We start from the raw sequence: 17621 nt of genomic DNA on the forward strand, positions 1-17621 counted from the left end.
GGCGCGATCGTTACCCTGCCTTATAACTTTCTTCTTTTCTTTTTGTCGTTGTTTGTTAGGCCGCGCGAACGAGAAAAGTTATTCGTTCTTAATGTCAACTGCACGCTTTTTCTTTCCTTTTTACGGAAAATCGATTTGGTAGGCTCGTATAAAAGGAGCGGAAGAGTCGTGTGCGTAAATAAGGAAAACTATAAACACATGAGGCATGGGAAATTTGTCATCCAATTTTCTTCCCTTATCCCGCAACTAGATTCGTAAGAAAGCATTTTCCGGCATTTTCTTATTCATACCTTTTAGTATATGCAACGCAGTTTACCAATGTTTCACATAGACTTGTTATTCTTGAGAAGAAACAAATTTCTAATTTTTCTTCGTTGTCTCTATTTTTTAAATATCTCTACTTCAATCTCGAGAATATTTTTATATCTCGCTCTAACAGCTTTCGCATCTTGCTTATCGTTCGTGTTAAAGTCAAGGATAGCCCTTGTCCTGGTTGTTGTTAAAACATTCATGGCAAATATTGAACTTTGGAACTTTATCGCATGCAATTAACTTAATCATATAGCGGTTACGCTATCGTAGTATAGCTGGGTAACTTAATTGCGTATGTTTTAAAGCAATTAAATTTACAGTTCCCAATTTCAAAGGTCTTCGTGGTATGCTTAATCAAGGACCCGATACTAGTCTTAATCAGTCTCCGATATTACATGCTAGACGCATTAGTCATCACATTACTGATATGAGCACATTGTTGCTTCTACGAATTTCCTTTACGTGAGAGAACGTATAGCTGTAAAATTCCTGTAACGCGTTTCCTGGTATAACCGGGATTCAGAATAATTCAGTAAGACACACGCAAGTTTGTCATTTTCTATCGCTTGCTCACGTAACTGTCCTCTGCATTAAAAAGAGTGGTATCGCTTTAATTGTTCAAAATAAGAATAATCGACAAATTAACTCCGTCAAATGTAAAATATTACTTAGATTCAAACAATAAAAAGAAAAGATTACAATATGCTCGATGTATTGCTGGACATTAGTCAAAGAAACGAAGATACCGAGAGAAGCAATAAGAAAGAAATAAGATAGAAATAATTATCGTTCGACGAGGCTCCCGGCTCTTTAAAGACGCTGGACGGGGTGCCTCTTCCTCGTCGTACATCGTTGATCACCGCGCATGTACAACAAAGCGAGGTCGCACCAAACTGGCGGAATTCCCGTGCACGTTTACGCGAGTATCGACCTTAAGGAAGCGACGGCGGAGTACTCTAGGAGAGCACGACAAAGAGCGCAGGCGGAAAGCCGAGCGAAACGATGATAGAAAATAGGAGAGGGAACTGATTTCTCGTGCGAGCGAGGAGGAAAGGAAGGAACGAAGGAGAAAGGAGAATGAGCCACCACATGCCGTGGGTCGATACTCTAGCACTGAACCCGCTGGTGATACTCATTGAGTACGGCTGCACCGGCCCCGAGTACGACTGCACCAAAGGACGGGACCAAAGGCTGTTCGCCTGGCATTCACAAGCGCGACAAAGAGATACGGCCGGTTCGTAAGAGAGGGAGGGAGAGAGAGAGAGAGAGAGAGAGAGAGAGAGAGAGAGAGAGAGAGAGAGAGAGAGAGAGGAACGTACACACACACAAGCCAGTGCTGAAGTTCATTCGGCGGACATCTGCACTCGTGAATGAGAATCGAAGTTCGGATTTCGGATTCGGATTCTTGATTTCAGAATAACGCAAGTATCATTTAGCCACGCCGCGACACATTGTTTATTATGTTAGTAATGTAGAATACGCAGACAACACATTCCTTCATTAATAATTAGGGCTCCACTGTGTGTTCGTGCATTCAATTTGGTGTTTCGAAAGCATCATGAGCAGCTGGAACAATGATCGCCGAGAAAGAAATGCATTCTGACAGGATATGGGTTTATCGAATTTTCCATGTTTTCTTTCATTCCATTCCGAATATTTGAACCAATTCGGCGATGGTTCTCTTTTTATGATTTGAGAAACGTCGCTACCTGAATAATTTCATTAAGAAAAAGCTTATTCCACTTATTATTGGTTCTAAATAGGTCCATTCTAGCAGATTAAAGAACTAGAAAATGCGGAAAACACTCTTAAGACTTTACGATGATTACTTCGCCTCTGAACGAAACGTGATAGTTGAGAATTAACGCACGGCTGGAAAAATCTCTGATGATATTTCCAGGAAATAAAGAAGCGGATTGTTCTATATAGCAGAAGAAAAATGCAAGGCCCACCGGAGCACGGCTTACTCGTTCAGCTCGCGTAATCCTGGGATTTTATTGTCCGACACATCCTGCTTGGACTCTCGAACTTCAGATTTTATATCGCATTGATTAATTGATGTAGATTGATCTTTGGATAATTGCTGACGTTCTTTGTTCCGAACTGCGCGCGGAACATTCCGCTATTTTAGATTCGCTTTCCTTTGTACCGAACTTTGCACCTGTACGGTTACGAATACCGTTCTCCTGTCTTCATCACGTAACCTTGAGTCCGTCGATACTGCGTACTGTTGCTGGCCAATGGAAGACAGTGAGACATGTACTTTCCAAATTTGCGTTTTTTGATGGAAAATCTACACTAACGAATTTTCCTGCTCGGCAAAACAAAGTTGCATGTGAAACTCGTAATCTGCGTTAACGAGTCGATGATAGAGACGATATTAAATTTTCACAAAGCGATTTGTATCGTTTGAATTTTACTCAGCGACCTTTTAATAATTCTTACTTAATTTTATCCGTAAAATTGCAATAATCTTTTATATAACTTTTTGCTCAAAATTTTTATCTAACAAAGAAAAGCGATTTAAGAGAAAATGATACAGTCGTGCATGTTGCAGATAAAAAGCGTTTGCAGTTTGAGCCGATTTTTTGTGGTACTTGTTAAGAGGATCTCTGTAAATTGTTCGACAGTTCTTTTTTATTCACAACCGGGTATTAGCTCAAGGATCCCCCGAGCGAGCCAATAAAGCTATCTTGCACGAATATCGGATGCACACGTTAAGAGTCTCAGGTGTTTTCTTGATAAGGATGACAAATGCGCGTGTCGAGATAGCCAATGTGGATATTCCTGTGCTATAACAATACCTAACAATACTGCGTACATACTTAACTGTGTCTCAACATCCTTAATGCTAATATACGTGCCAAGTGAAAGGAAACTCATCAAGATGATAATGATAATCAAGCCTGCACTATCAAGGACTGATAAAAGTATTTTGTGAAAAAACGCACAATTTTTTTAAAATTCATATTATTTAAGTTTGCAACTGAGAAATAAAATAATTTAATTGAAATATTCCAACGTAACACAAAATATTTAACAAAATATATTTCTTTCCAACCATGAATCGTCGCAGTACAAAGTACGAACTCAGATAAGAAGTTTTCAGTAAACGGTATTTCTTTCTGTTTGCGCTACCGAAATTATTTGTGCCAGGAATTATCTGTACCTACTCTTAACGTGTCTCATCTTAACGCTCGCTAATGCTGTATTTCTAGAAGCTCGGCTGGAAATGCAAGTAACGACGTGATTTCTCGTAAAGCGATGACTCACAAATTGGTTCCGAATAATGTATAATTAATTCCTTATTTCTCCGCAAGATAGGAAATTCCGGATTATAGGTGGGAGATCGAAGTTCACTCTGCGATCCCCTCTCTCTTCTAGGCACACTTCCGCCGACGATCCCCGGAAAGCGTCATCGTTGGCTGTTCCCAGTGCGCGTGCACTCGCAGCAATGATAGTCTCTATCCGATAGATTTCATGACTAATGACCTCGATCTAGCGCAGCATGTTTGATACGCTCCGCGTATCTCGTCTTTGTCCGCGGTAGAAATCGTGACACTCATTACATCGGAGAGATAGAAAGGCTTTCCGCGATTACGCTTCCGAACGCGCTTCGAAAGCAATCGATTCGCTCGCTTTCGTGAAATGGACAACGCATTCGCGTGGGTGGGCCACCAGAGACAGTATCGCGTAATTACAGGCAGATGTACGTAAGCTTTTACGTAATCGAACCGTCCGTTTCTGGCCGTCGCTATTATTAGAAGTCACGCGTAAAAATTTTCGTCGAAATATCGCGTCTATGCGTTACCCATAATTCAAGTGGCGTGAAAATACCGCGAGAGAAAATACGTGGGAACCTGCCGCGACGAATTTCCGAGGAAATAACTTCGACCCAAATTTGCAAGCGCGAATTTCGAACTGCAAATATCGCCTATCCTGGTCTTAAGTTACCTCAGCCAATATACAAGTCACTTTAATACTTTATATGTTAGAAGCGGGGGATGCTCGTCAATTGCTCATTTCTCTTTTCTCCCGCCATTTTCCCTGAACAACTAACGTCTCCCAAGGGCGTGGTACGTATTGGAAACCTTCGTCCTGGTGCATAAAGTACCTTGAACGACGTGCGTGCTTAGCGAGATTGACTCGCACAAGATGCCACGAGATTGCCGCGAACCGTAAAGTCTTGTCTGAGCGTTCAGTAATGGAGAAATTATTTTAATAAGCGTAAACTGCAACCGTAATACATCAAATGCACTGAAATTAAAAAAGTCGGGATAACTTCACGTTCGTCAACTCCTACTTGCGTCTATTTTCTCGGAACAGTTAATTGCCGGCAAATGGCATTAATCAAAGGCGAGAGAAAGATTATTGCAAAAACGCGCTTTCATGAAATACGAACGTTTCCTCTACGTTGCTAAAATAAGGATTCGCGTGCGTACAGTAAACTCGATATCAAAGCAGCTCGATTATAATTGAATAAAGCACTTAATTAGAACGATTGTTGCCTTTGTCACAATATTGTCAGCGAGAGGCCGAGCGAAATAAGGCACGCGCATCTCGAATGCCAATTTTTTTTCGGGGCCACTTTTCTGTTCACCGTAATTGACCGAGAGAATTACGCGTTCCCTCGGGAACGCGAAACGTATCCCCATATAATTACTTCCTAATCGAGCAACTCGCGGCGCGAGAGCGAGGGTTTCAATTTGCGGTGCAAAGAAGCAACGCCTTTACGCCGAGAAAACACAGCCAGAACCACTTTTCTCGACCCCTCGCGCCTCCCTGCCGCCTCACTCCCTCTATTTAGATGCTCTCCTCCCCATTTCTCTCTCCGCACGCTCCTCCGCTTCGAAATACGGGCCGAGCTGCCGCACAAACCCGTCGTTCTCACTCGATTCCGAGGAACGAAGTTTCTCGAGGAACGAAGACCTAGAAGAAGAGATGCGCTACATTCTTCAATCGGCACCGTCGATCGCAAATCGTAGAACGCGCAGCCTATATAACTTCAACCAGCGGCTGTGTGCCGTCGTATGTCATATGCGACTATTAATTAATTCTCTCGAAGGCTGAGGCAAATATACGTATCTCTGAGAGACGTTATTAATTCATGAATTATATTATACTATGAATTATAAATGACCGTCGGGAACTGAAATCGCTTGGAGATACTTTCGGAAACTGTGACGCGCAATCGTATCGCGAAGAAATACACTATCGACTTTTCGTCAGACGGGTTTGCTCCACCCAGCTGCATTATAATCGAAGAGTTCGGTGTAGAAATGAGATAAATCTGTAATTTGTGAAATAATAAAGAAAAAACACACACTCACAAATTACAGATTTATCTTATCCTCGCACTGATCTGCTCGACTGCGAACTTCGTATCATGTTTTACGAGAGATGAAATCCGCTTAAGATTCTGCCGGAGACGCAAGAATATATTTAGAAACAAAAAATATATTATTAATAATACAAAAAACATGTCATGATGGCATGATTGATTTTTCAGAGAAAAATACATGTCTAAGGCCGGTATTCATAGTCGGTTCTTATTTTAAGACCGTCGCAAGTAATGTCTTAAGATGTTAATACGGCTCTGTGATTGGTTCATAATATCTTAAGATCTACTTAAGATGGTCTTAAATATAAGATTCGACTATGATACCGGCCTAAAACTTTGTTAAATAGCTTAAATTTTTTAATAAAATAAATAAAATTTATTACACACACACACACACACACGTACATATATATATTATATAAAATTATATAAATTAGGTATATATAATTATCAGAATAATAAACTTTCGCCAGCACATAGAATAACAATTAAAGTAATATATAATTATATCTAATTTAGCGCAAATATATATAAATTTGGATATAATTTGATGTACCTCAACTCGAAAAAGAATTCGAATATAATTTTGCATAATTTGATATAAAGTTATAAATATTTTGATATAATTACATATAATTACTTTTTACTCAAAAAAGAGTTCTAATATAATGTTGTATAATTTGATATGGAGTTATAAATATCTTGATATAATTACATATAATTAAATACATAAATAGATCTTATTGTATGAAATTGTATGTAACATGATATAATTATATATATAATTAGATATAAACTTTTTTCCTGCCAGGAAAAGAATATAATTATCATAGTATTTTATATAAAACTATACATATATATATATATACATACAGCTTTATATAACTATGATAGTTACATACAACTAATAAAATAATGTTAATATCTCACGACACATTTGTTGCCGCGGTTGTATTTCTCAAAACTTTTGTTCTCATGATTTTATTTTAATATTAGTTATATGATAGTTATATATGATACATTAGTTATATATGAATACTTAAATTTCAGTGCCATCACATTATAGCTGGCAGAATTATTTTGACATTCCCCGTCCTTTTTAAGAACGTTGCGAGTAGAATTTACACAATCAAAGCGACAATAATTATATGTTTAGACACTATAATTATTCCAGTAATTTTCCTTTAATTTGGCTGACGTTGATTTTCAAGCGCAACTGATCTTGTTTCTTCTTTATATAACGTGATACTATATACTAGCTGAGATAAGACATACATTATGCTAATTTTTATAAAATAGAATAATATTTAAATTTTTTACTTTAATACGTAACTTGCTATACTTGCGAGGATAACGTCTTTTTCACAAATTTTCATATAATCCTAACAAGCCTTTACAAAAGAAAGAAAAAGTCAAGTATATAACAAAACAACAAGTATATGTGTGGACTTTAAAAGTAACAGTTGTTTTAAAAGTTAATTTTGCTCCAAAGATAAACATGAGATCAATACAATTAACCAAGTACATAATTGTGTATGTACTTACATTGTGTACTTTATCTACACATTTATGTACTTGGTTAATTTTGTTTTGTTATGTACTTGGCATTTTGTTTCTTTTGTAAAGACTTTTTGTTAGGATTATATAAAAATTTGTGAAAAAGACGTTATCCTCACCAGTATAGTTAGATATTTTCAGATCTTGAACGTTTGCATCTTGTTCATATATATTTCACAATGCTCAAGATACGTATGAAAACTAAAAATTTAAATAAAAATAAGTGTTCAAAATTTCAAAACCAGTTCAAGGTTCGAAATTTTAAAAACAAAGGGTACAAAGGGTTTACGAACCAAGCAAGGTGCATGTGTTTAATAATGTATTATAAAAAGTAAATATAGCAAACGTTTCGATCTGTAATAAAGTCTCATCTTCAGCGCGATATAACACAATAACCGTCAGTTACAGAGAAGAATTTTTCTCTATAACAATATTAAAATAAATTTACAATCTAACCACATTTCATCGATTTTAGTTTAAGTGACGGTTATTGTGTTATATCGCACTGAAGATAACCCTATTACAGATCGAAACATTTGTTATATTTACTTAAATTTGAAATACATTATTAAAGCACATTTTGCTTGGTTCGTAGATCTCTTTGTATCCTTTGTTTTTAAAAATTTTAATATATTATTCTAACTTATGAAAATTGGCATAAATGTTGCATTATGTTTTATCTGAATATATCGTACGTTATATAAAGAAGAAACAACATCAATTGTGCATAAAAATCAACGTCAGCTAAACTAAAGAAAACTTACTAAAATGATCAGAGTGTCTAATGTGTCTTATTGCTCTAAATGCATAAATTCTACTCGCCAACGATTAATTTGAATTGCTTATATTTCCGAGACTGTCGTGGGTATTCCCATGCATGTATCGTGTGCCAGGATTTTTCATTGCTTAAGAATCATATTCTTGGCATTACATATTTTAAGAATCGCCGAATCCCGTTGGCGCTCATTCTCGAATTCTCGCCACCCTGGATACCTGGATACCCCAGCCATCATCGACCAGCAATCTCCCGTGTCCCGACAAGGTTGAGTGAGCTACAACGGGGCGTCGTACGCGCTCGGTGCAATCGCACTCGGTGCAGCCGCACTCGCCGTGACACTTGGACCGCGTACGTGAAAGGAGTGTACGCGTTCTCCATTTCAAAGAGTTAGACATACAAAGGTCTTGGGTACGTCCTCGGCGTGGCCGTCCTTCCTCGCGCGTATTACTGTCAATTCAACTGCATCGCGATATTGACAATTACGTAAACGAAAGTTTCCATTGTTTTATCTAGAAGAGGCAGATATACAATCAGATGTTTTATCTGTAACAGCGTTTTATATCCGTTGTAATAATCTCGCGCGTATACATGCCTAATATAAGTCGAGTTTTGACATTTCTACGTCTCACTTAAGACTTTTTGCAGAAGAAAAGATTTATAACGTAAACATTTCTGTAGAAAAATGACAAATGCGTATTTTGCTGTGTAGGTGCGCAGCACGGCGACGTCTTTTTTTTCATGAGTAACAAGTAATATGTAATTATTGCTCATGTACACATGGTTATCTGCGCGATTATCTATATCGATATTATCGTATGAGATTTATACGCGAACGACATAACGAGCGAGCGGTAGATCAACAACTGTGTCGCGTGATGCTTTCGGAACTTCAAAGTACTGTAAGATGGAGATTACGATCTCGACAAACTAGTTCTCAATTAAAATGCCACTTTTCTAGCAAAGGAAAATTCCATCTAGAATTTCGTAACATCGCGTTCGTACAATTTTATTTATCCTTTATTCATGATATTAAAACAATACGTTACGTGCGCACCGTTTGTCTTGGTTTACGTGCGATAAATTTTGCTAAAATATGTAATTACATTATATCTTTCTGATGGCATAACCACTGAACTGTAATAGAATTTTTAAATGATATGCACGCCGATCACTCTTCTGCTATGAATTTCCACAGTTCAGTTAACATCGATTTTTATTGTTCAATTGGTTTTGTTTTTGCGAGGTACTTGAACTGCGAGCTTGTTTTATGGTACTCGAGGTACTACATAAATTATAAAAATTATAAATTATAATTGAAAAATTATAAATTGTAATTTAATAAATTTCCCATCTGTAATCTTGATTATTTCTTATAAGATGTATATGACTTTGAGATTATGTAATTGACTCAGAAATCTGATTCTTGCTACTTCATATAGAGTTCCAAAGAGGAATTTCTGAATTTCTGTGTAAAAAAATTAATAAAATAGTTTATATGTGCTGTCAAATTATTTAGTATCGATCCCTGATGAATAAAATTAATTGCGTCGTTATTAGCATCAGTAATTCAGTATATTATTTCATACTGTGATGACAGTAATTTGCAGTATGAGTTAACAGTAAATTAAAGTTTATGCACAAACTTGAGATTAATTATACCTACATTATGGCTTCCTTTATCCTCCCAAGTGAATTGATATTAAATTCTCAATTCTCTATAATAAAAAAAAAATATTTAGACCAATTGCTATAACTATTTTAATTTTCTATCAAAATACTTCGCAACAGACAGTTACAAGTGAATACAACGTAGCAAAAAATTGGCATCACGGATGTAAAAAAATTAAACTCTTCACACAACTTGTTTGTAAGTGAATTGCAAATATTACGTCAAACGAAGAAAAAAGTATATTACGCCAATAGTATCTAAAAGTTATGTCAGAAATGAGCAAAAAGTCGTGCGTGATTTATAATAATAATAACAAAGCGTTCTCAGAAGCAAATAGGTTTTTCAATTGAAACATAAGTAGTATCATAATTATGTCATATTATTCTAATATCACATAATATATTACTTACAAAGTAAACCTACCCAAGTGATACTCCGATTTCTTTTAAATTTGGCACAAATGTAGAACTATGAAAAATATTTTACCTATATCTTTCCATTTTTACCCATAAGCAGTTTTATGGAGAACGGGAGAGGAGGGAGGATGGGAGGAGGAAGTAGAGGATAAAGGGAAAGAAAGAGAGAGAAAATCTAAAGACAAGAAGGTGAACAAGGATGGCAGGACATTAATAGAATTTATCGAGGAAAGAGGATGGATGATCTTAACCCTCAGGGTACACACTGGGTTAGCGTAACCCGAGCGAATTTTGAAAGTAGCGCCATTTCAAAGGAAGTGAATGGTGGGGGTCCGTACCGGGGGGGGGGGAAATCTTTGAGGTAGCTACTATGTGAGCGCCAAGGGGCAGCGTCAGTCTACGCTTGGTGCTCAAGTTATACGATTTTGAAAATTGAACTCGGGTAGTCTACACCCAGTCCGTACGGAACGTTACAAAATCCGTGTTTAAAAAAAAATTTGTGTTTTTCGAGTATTTGCTGCAGTAGAAGTTTTTTTTTTTTTTTTTTTTTTTTAGTATTCTGGTATGTATAATTTACTATTTTTAATATACTTTTGTGCATTCTAACCTCAAAATGATGCTCTGTAGCATACCAGCATAACGTATCGGTGCATGCATGTTAATATTATTTCAATTTTTGTTATTTATTTATATTATACTAATCAACAACATCCAACAGAACTATTTTTACTTTAAGATTTTTTTTTTTGCGTTATTACGATAAATCAAGCAAGTAACGTTATATCGCTATCGCAAAAAAACGGGTATTTTTATAGTTCAAAAAAAAAATACTTTTTGGAATGGATCAGAAAACGAATTCAGCCATTTCAAAGAATAACTTTTTAGCTTTCAAACGCGACTTAAAAAATGTCGATATCTTTTTTTTCATAAAGTTATGCAATTTAAAAGAAAAAGTGAATTTTTATGAAAATTTTTTGAGAATAGTTTACATTTTTAAATGTATCTTTGTTTAAACAAGTAATGTAATAAATCTATCAACGCCATTGTATTTTTGAGAAAATTTCCGATCCAAAGAAAAAAAATTTGTTTTAATTGACAAATTACAGCCCGATATACAGTCAATCAAAGTTGCCGGGTTAGGCTAACCCATGTCCGTACGGAACGTAACTTTTTTATAGTCTGTACTCTGAGGGTTAAACGGAGGCACAAAAGGAAAAGGTGAAACAGTTATAGACTACATTATAGGAGATGAGGATATCAGAAGAAAAGTGGAAAGACTAGAAGTAGGAGAAAGGGTAGACTCTGACCATCACCCTTTAATACTATGGATAAGAGGTAGCGCAAGGAGAAAACAGAGAAGGAAAGAGGTGGAAAGGATAAGAAGAAGAGGAATATGGAGCGATGAAGGAAGAACGCAATTCAGTGAAAGACTAGAGAGAAATAGAGAGTTGCAGGAGGAGATAGAGGAAGGAACGTTGAAGATAAGAAGAGTATTAGAGGAGAACGAAAAAGAGGAGATAACAAAAACAGAAGAGGATGGTGGGATGAAGAGTGCAAGGGGAGAAAGAAAGAAGTGAGGAGAGAACTAAGAAAATGGAGAAAAGGAAAAGGAGAGGTAGAAAAATATAGAGAGGGGAGAAAGAAGTATAGAGAAGTATGTAAAAGAAAGAAAAAGGAGGAGAAGGACAGGATAATAAGAGAGATATAGGGGAAGCGAAAACGGAAGAAAAGGTATAGGAGTTGATAGACAGAGTAAGAAAGAGAAGGAGGAGGATAAATGAAGAGATAAAGCTCGAAGAGTGGAAGGAGTACTTCATGGAGTTAATGGGTGGCGTGGAGTACAGGGTTGTGAAAGGAGAAGGAGGAAGGAACAGACAAGAAGAGGAAGAGATAGAACTGGAGAAGGTAAGAAGTGTAATAAAGAAATTAAAAACAGGGAAGGCAATAGGCAAGAACGGAATTCCGAACGAGGCATGGAAATTCGGAGGGGAAGAGATGGTGAGATGGATATGGGAAATATGTAAACGGGTATGAAGGGGGGAAGGCTGGCCGAAACATTGGAAGGAAGGAGAGATAATACCAATAGTGAAAAAAGGAGAAGGACGGGAGGTGAAGGATTATAGAGGAATAACGATAATGTCATCAATGTACAAGATCTACACAGCGATACTGGCAGAAAGGATAAGGAGGGAGGTCGAAACGAAGAATTTGATACCAGATAATCAGACAGGTTTTAGAAAAGGAATGGGGACGATGGATCAGATATTCGCATTGAATTATCTGGTAAACAGACAGTTGGGAAACGAGAAAGGGAAGATGACAGTGCTATTTGTAGACTTGAAGGCGGCGTTTGATTCAGTAGATAAGGAAGTCTTATTGAAGGCAATGAAAGAAAGAGGTGTGAGGCAAGGATTGATAGACAGGGTAGAGGAAGTGTTGAGAGAAACCAAAAGCAGTGTGAGAAGAAGAGAAGAAGAAGGGAACTCATTCTTGTTGGCGAAGGGATTAAGACAGGGATGCCCGCTAAGCCCGATACTGTTTAACTTACTAATTGCAGACATAGAGGATTACATGAAGAAGGGTAGATGGGGGGTGTGAGATTAAAAGGAGAGAAAATATACACTTTAATGTATGCAGATGACATAGCAGTACTAGCAGAGGAGGAACAGGACATGAGATCTATGATAAGCAGGCTAGAGGGGTATTTAGACAGGAAGGGTTTAACGCTGAGTATAGAGAAGACAAAGATAATGAGATTCAGAAAGGGAGGAGGGAGGAAGAGGAAGTATGATTGGAGATGGAAGGGAAAGAAATTAGAAGAGGTCAGAGAGTTCAAATATCTAGGGTATACATTGAAGGAGAATGGAGGGCAGGAGGCGCACATTAAAGAAAGAAGAAGGAAAGCGGCAAGAGTAATGAGGGAAGTTTGGGGGATGGGAAAGAGGATGTGGAAAAAAGATTAGAAAAGAAGGATCTGGCTATACAATACTCTGATATGGACTGTGATGGGATACGGGGCAGAAATATGGGGATGGAGGGAAAGGAGGAAAGTAGAAGGGATACACGAGAGATATCTCAGATGGACAGTCGGATTAAATTGGAGGACCCCAGGGTACATGGTTAGAGATGAACTGGAAAGTGATTTTGAAAGTTTTGCTTTATACAATTCACTTTGCGTCCTTTTCAGGATACAGTGAAAAATATATAGAATATATAAAATATACAGAAGATTATACTTTAACACGCTCGCAAAATGGAAAATTTCCGAACGAATCATGAACTTTTTAATTGTATGCGTGCAAATAATCTTCACTGTAAACAATTTTTGTAAAATTTACAACTATTATAGTGGGTAATTTGAGACCCACTATAATAGGTGTAAATTTCTACACATTCTTAATTTGTGTAATTGTAATACAAAATTACTTTTTCCTTCCGTACTGTAATTTTGTAAAATTACAACTATTATAGTGGGTCTCAAAATTACCCACTATAATAGTTGTAATTTTACAAAATTTTTTTACAGTGTTGATTTATCAAATTATGAGGCTTTAATAAGCCACATGACATCATGTATTAATACTGAATTACCCAAAGTCGCGTTGAAAGCATTGAAAAGAAAAATCATGATTTTCACGAAGAATTTGAAGTCAAAATGGGTAGCTAGCTCTTACAATTACAACAAATTTATTACAAGGTATGAAAGTTGGTTAAATTTGTGAATTTTCTTTTCCGAACGAAGTACTGAATTTAATTCCTACTTCTTCACGTACGCGTATGCCTCTTAATAGATCAAAGAGTTTCGTAGAATGTTCCGAACGACATAAAAGAAAGAGAACTGAGGAAGTACGGAATAATCCAGAAATGATTGATTTTGTTGTTCGGAAAAAGTTAAAATCCGATGACGCGCTATTTATATATAATTTTATCCAGAGACATCTCGAACATGTCAAAAAGATTAGACAATTCTGTGAAGAAATTGAAAATGGAACAGATTTGATTGATAGGGATACTGCATTAAGTACTTATATTTCTGCAAGATTAACACGCTATCAATATAATATTATTCGTGACGTCACCAAATTTAGATTTAGAGCACTACCTAGTTATTATCAAATTCAATTATCGAAAAAAGATTGTTTTCCACAGCGAGAAACGATAGAAATTTCTGAAATAGGTGTTAAAGTCTCTCTACAAAGTCTTTTGGATCATACTGCTTTTAGATTCATTAAACTGCTACGTCCTCGTTTAAGTGCATCTGCAAATTTAACGATGATATCTAAATGGGGATGCGATGGTGCTTCCGATCAATCGCGTTACAAGTTGAATTTTGATCATCCCTTATATGATGATTCTAGTATTTTTATATGCAGTTTTGTACCAATAAAAATTTATTCTAATGAAAATGGCGAAGTATTGTGGACAAACGATACCCCTTCCTCAACTCGTTTCTGTAGACCGATCGAATTCAAATTCGTGAAGGAACAAGAAACTGAAGTTAAAGCTATTACTGAGAGAATTAAGGATGAAATATCTTCTTTGATATCAACTGTTTCCGAAGAAGGTATTTCGATACAGCATACGCTTTTATTTACTATGATCGACAATAAAATCTGTAACATAATGACAAATACTAAATCATCAATGAAATGTTATATTTGTGGCGCTTCTCCAAGTGAAATGAACAATTTGAATTTAATGAAACAAAAAATTGTGAAAGATGAATACTTTTCGTTCGGACTTTCTTCATTACATTGCTGGATTCGCTGTTTCGAATGCTTATTACATATTTCGTATAAAATTAATATCAAATGTTGGTCAGCGAGGAATGAGAGACATAAAGGAAAAGTCGAGCAAAGAAAAAGAGAGATACCAGACTGCCTTCAGAACAAAAGCAGGTCTCTTGATAGACTTTGTGAAACAAGGAAAAGGTACATCCAATGATGGCAACACGGCCAGAAAATTTTTTGCTAATCCAGAATTATCAGCTGCCATTACAGGTTTAGAACTTTAGATAAGAATTTAATAACTCGATTTGGAGTTTTGTTGCAAGGAATCGCTAGCGGTAATAGGATTAACGTGTTGGAATTCGAATCCTATGCTTTTAGAACTGCCGAATTATTTGTATCATTATACCCATGGTACTACATGCCAGTCTCAGTCTCAGTTCACAAATTATTGATTAATGGCAATGACATTATAAAAAATGCTATCGTACCAATAGGACAATTATCTGAAGATGCTTAGGAAGCAAACCATAAATATTTTAGAAAATATAGAGAAAATCCTTCGCGAAAAATGTCGCGAATACAAAATAATGAAGATATTTTTAATAATTTAATAATTGCTTCAGATCCAATAATATCTAATTCGCGAAAAATTATGGGACATAAAAAGAAAGAATTAACTGAAGATGCAAAATGTCTATTATATTTCATATTAAGATAATGATGTAGATTATGATGATTAAGTTCAAGAAATAGATGTGAGAAGCAAGAAAACAGTTCCTTTTCTATTATAAAACTCACAAAAATTAAATATCCCGAGGTTTAAGACTATCAAATAGAACATAAAATAGAACGCGCTAGAACATCAAGATACGGAGCAGTAAGGAAATATGCGATAATAATTATTCATATTAATTTAATGAAGCACTAAAAAAATATAAAATAAAAAAAATTTTTTTAAATAGAACCGATTAAAAAAAAAACTAAAAAGTATTTAAAAAATAAAAAAATCATCTATGCGCTATGAAAAATTGTTAATTAAATAATTTTGATTTCATACAATAAATGTATAATAATCGTATATTATTTATGTCAAATTTCAAGTTATTTCATTGAAAAATGTAGAAGTTATAAGCAAATACCACAAAGTGAGGCGTTCGCCCCACTGTGGGGCGGGCGGGCGTGCGTGCGTGCGTGCGTGTGTGTGTGTGCGTGTGTGCGTGTGTGTGTGTGTGTGTGTGCGTGTGTGTGTGTGTGTGTGTGTGTGTGTGTGTGTGTGTGTGTGTGTGTGTGTGTGTGTGTGTGTGTGTGTGTGTGTGTGTGCGTGCGTGCGTGTGTAAACCGTCTATAGTTTTTATGAATATTGCTTATAAACACATTTTATTCAAATTGTATAGATATTTATTAATGTTCAAATGTTAGCTGTTATTTAGATAGAACAGAACATTATAATATCAAAATAACGAGGAAATAATTTAATCATGATAGAAAAGTTAGTATTTATAATAAATTTTTTTGTCGTTTTTTGACGGGATTGCAATTTTCTGTTCTGCTCGAAAAAGGGGCCCCCTAAAATAGTATTAGCATCAGGCCCCGAAAAGTCAGCATTCGCCCCTTTAGTTGGCGTTCAAAAAATGTATCGATATAGTCGGTAGTCGATAAATGTTAAAACATTCTTTCATTATCTCCTGGTCCCTGGAGCTGCATACTTCCATAGATAATCATGAAAATAGGGTCCAAGTGTCGATGGTTTGTTTTAATCTTATCAATATTGAGGCGCGCACAAATCAACAATAGAACCTTTCTTATTTTTTATCTTTTGACAGTTTTAGCTTCTGAGTTCATCGCTCAAGAGACCGAGGCCTGTCGTTCCTATAAAATAGGCAATAGCGTCAGCTGTTTATTTGCGCGACTATTTGTACACATGATGCGCAACGGATTGCAATAGCGCAGGCGTCGAGAAGCAATTTCCGCGTATCTGTCGAATCTCGAGTCTCGAGACAGATCTCGAGAGTCTCTGTGAAGAGAAGCACTCGTGAAAATGTAGAGACGCGAAATTTATCGCTTATCACCCCGGGACGCGCACTTTGCCATACTAAATAATGCATGGCGCGTTGCGCCCGAGTTTTAACCCGTCCGTTTAGGGCATCGGGACTGTCGGAAGAACACCGGGACGTTCCGTTTCAAAAACTATTTTACATTTCCATTTACTTAAATGGTTTTCATTACCCATTTTCTATTTCAAATGCATTTTTCTTGCAAACTAAAAATTAATCGCGATATCAATAACACTGTTTAATAAAAAAAGTGCACGCCAAGAATAATCATTTCTCGTAATTTTTTTAAACGCTGAATACTACGGTCCCGTTTACTAAAATGCTCTATCCCTTCACAATTTTGAGAAATTTACAGTTAAAATTGCAAAAAAGGACTATTTTAATATATTTTGTCATTATAACTACGATATATGACGTTGGACAAGTTTTCAACCCTTAAGGGGATCCTGCAGTGACTGGCGAACTTCCTCGATGTCGATAATGTCAACCTTTCTAATTTTGTTTTCCCTATATCTGTCTTTGTCTAACAAAATGACATCTGTCCTTTTTTCGATTGCTCGCCATTTTACGCAAGATCCGGCAACTACTGTTGCTGCTCTTCTTGCATCCGTATCCGTATTTGCATTACTAAAATAATTATTAGATGGATCTTTTTTTGTACGCATTGAATCTTACTTCTACTTACACGATATTATTCCTACATGTTTTCCCAAGGGTGGATGATAAACATTATGTACGTATAAAGTGTAGAATTTTTGTTTTAA

Source organism: Temnothorax longispinosus, chromosome 10 (assembly GCF_030848805.1).
Source record: "Temnothorax longispinosus isolate EJ_2023e chromosome 10, Tlon_JGU_v1, whole genome shotgun sequence".
In the NCBI taxonomy this organism is placed as follows: domain Eukaryota; kingdom Metazoa; phylum Arthropoda; class Insecta; order Hymenoptera; family Formicidae; genus Temnothorax; species Temnothorax longispinosus.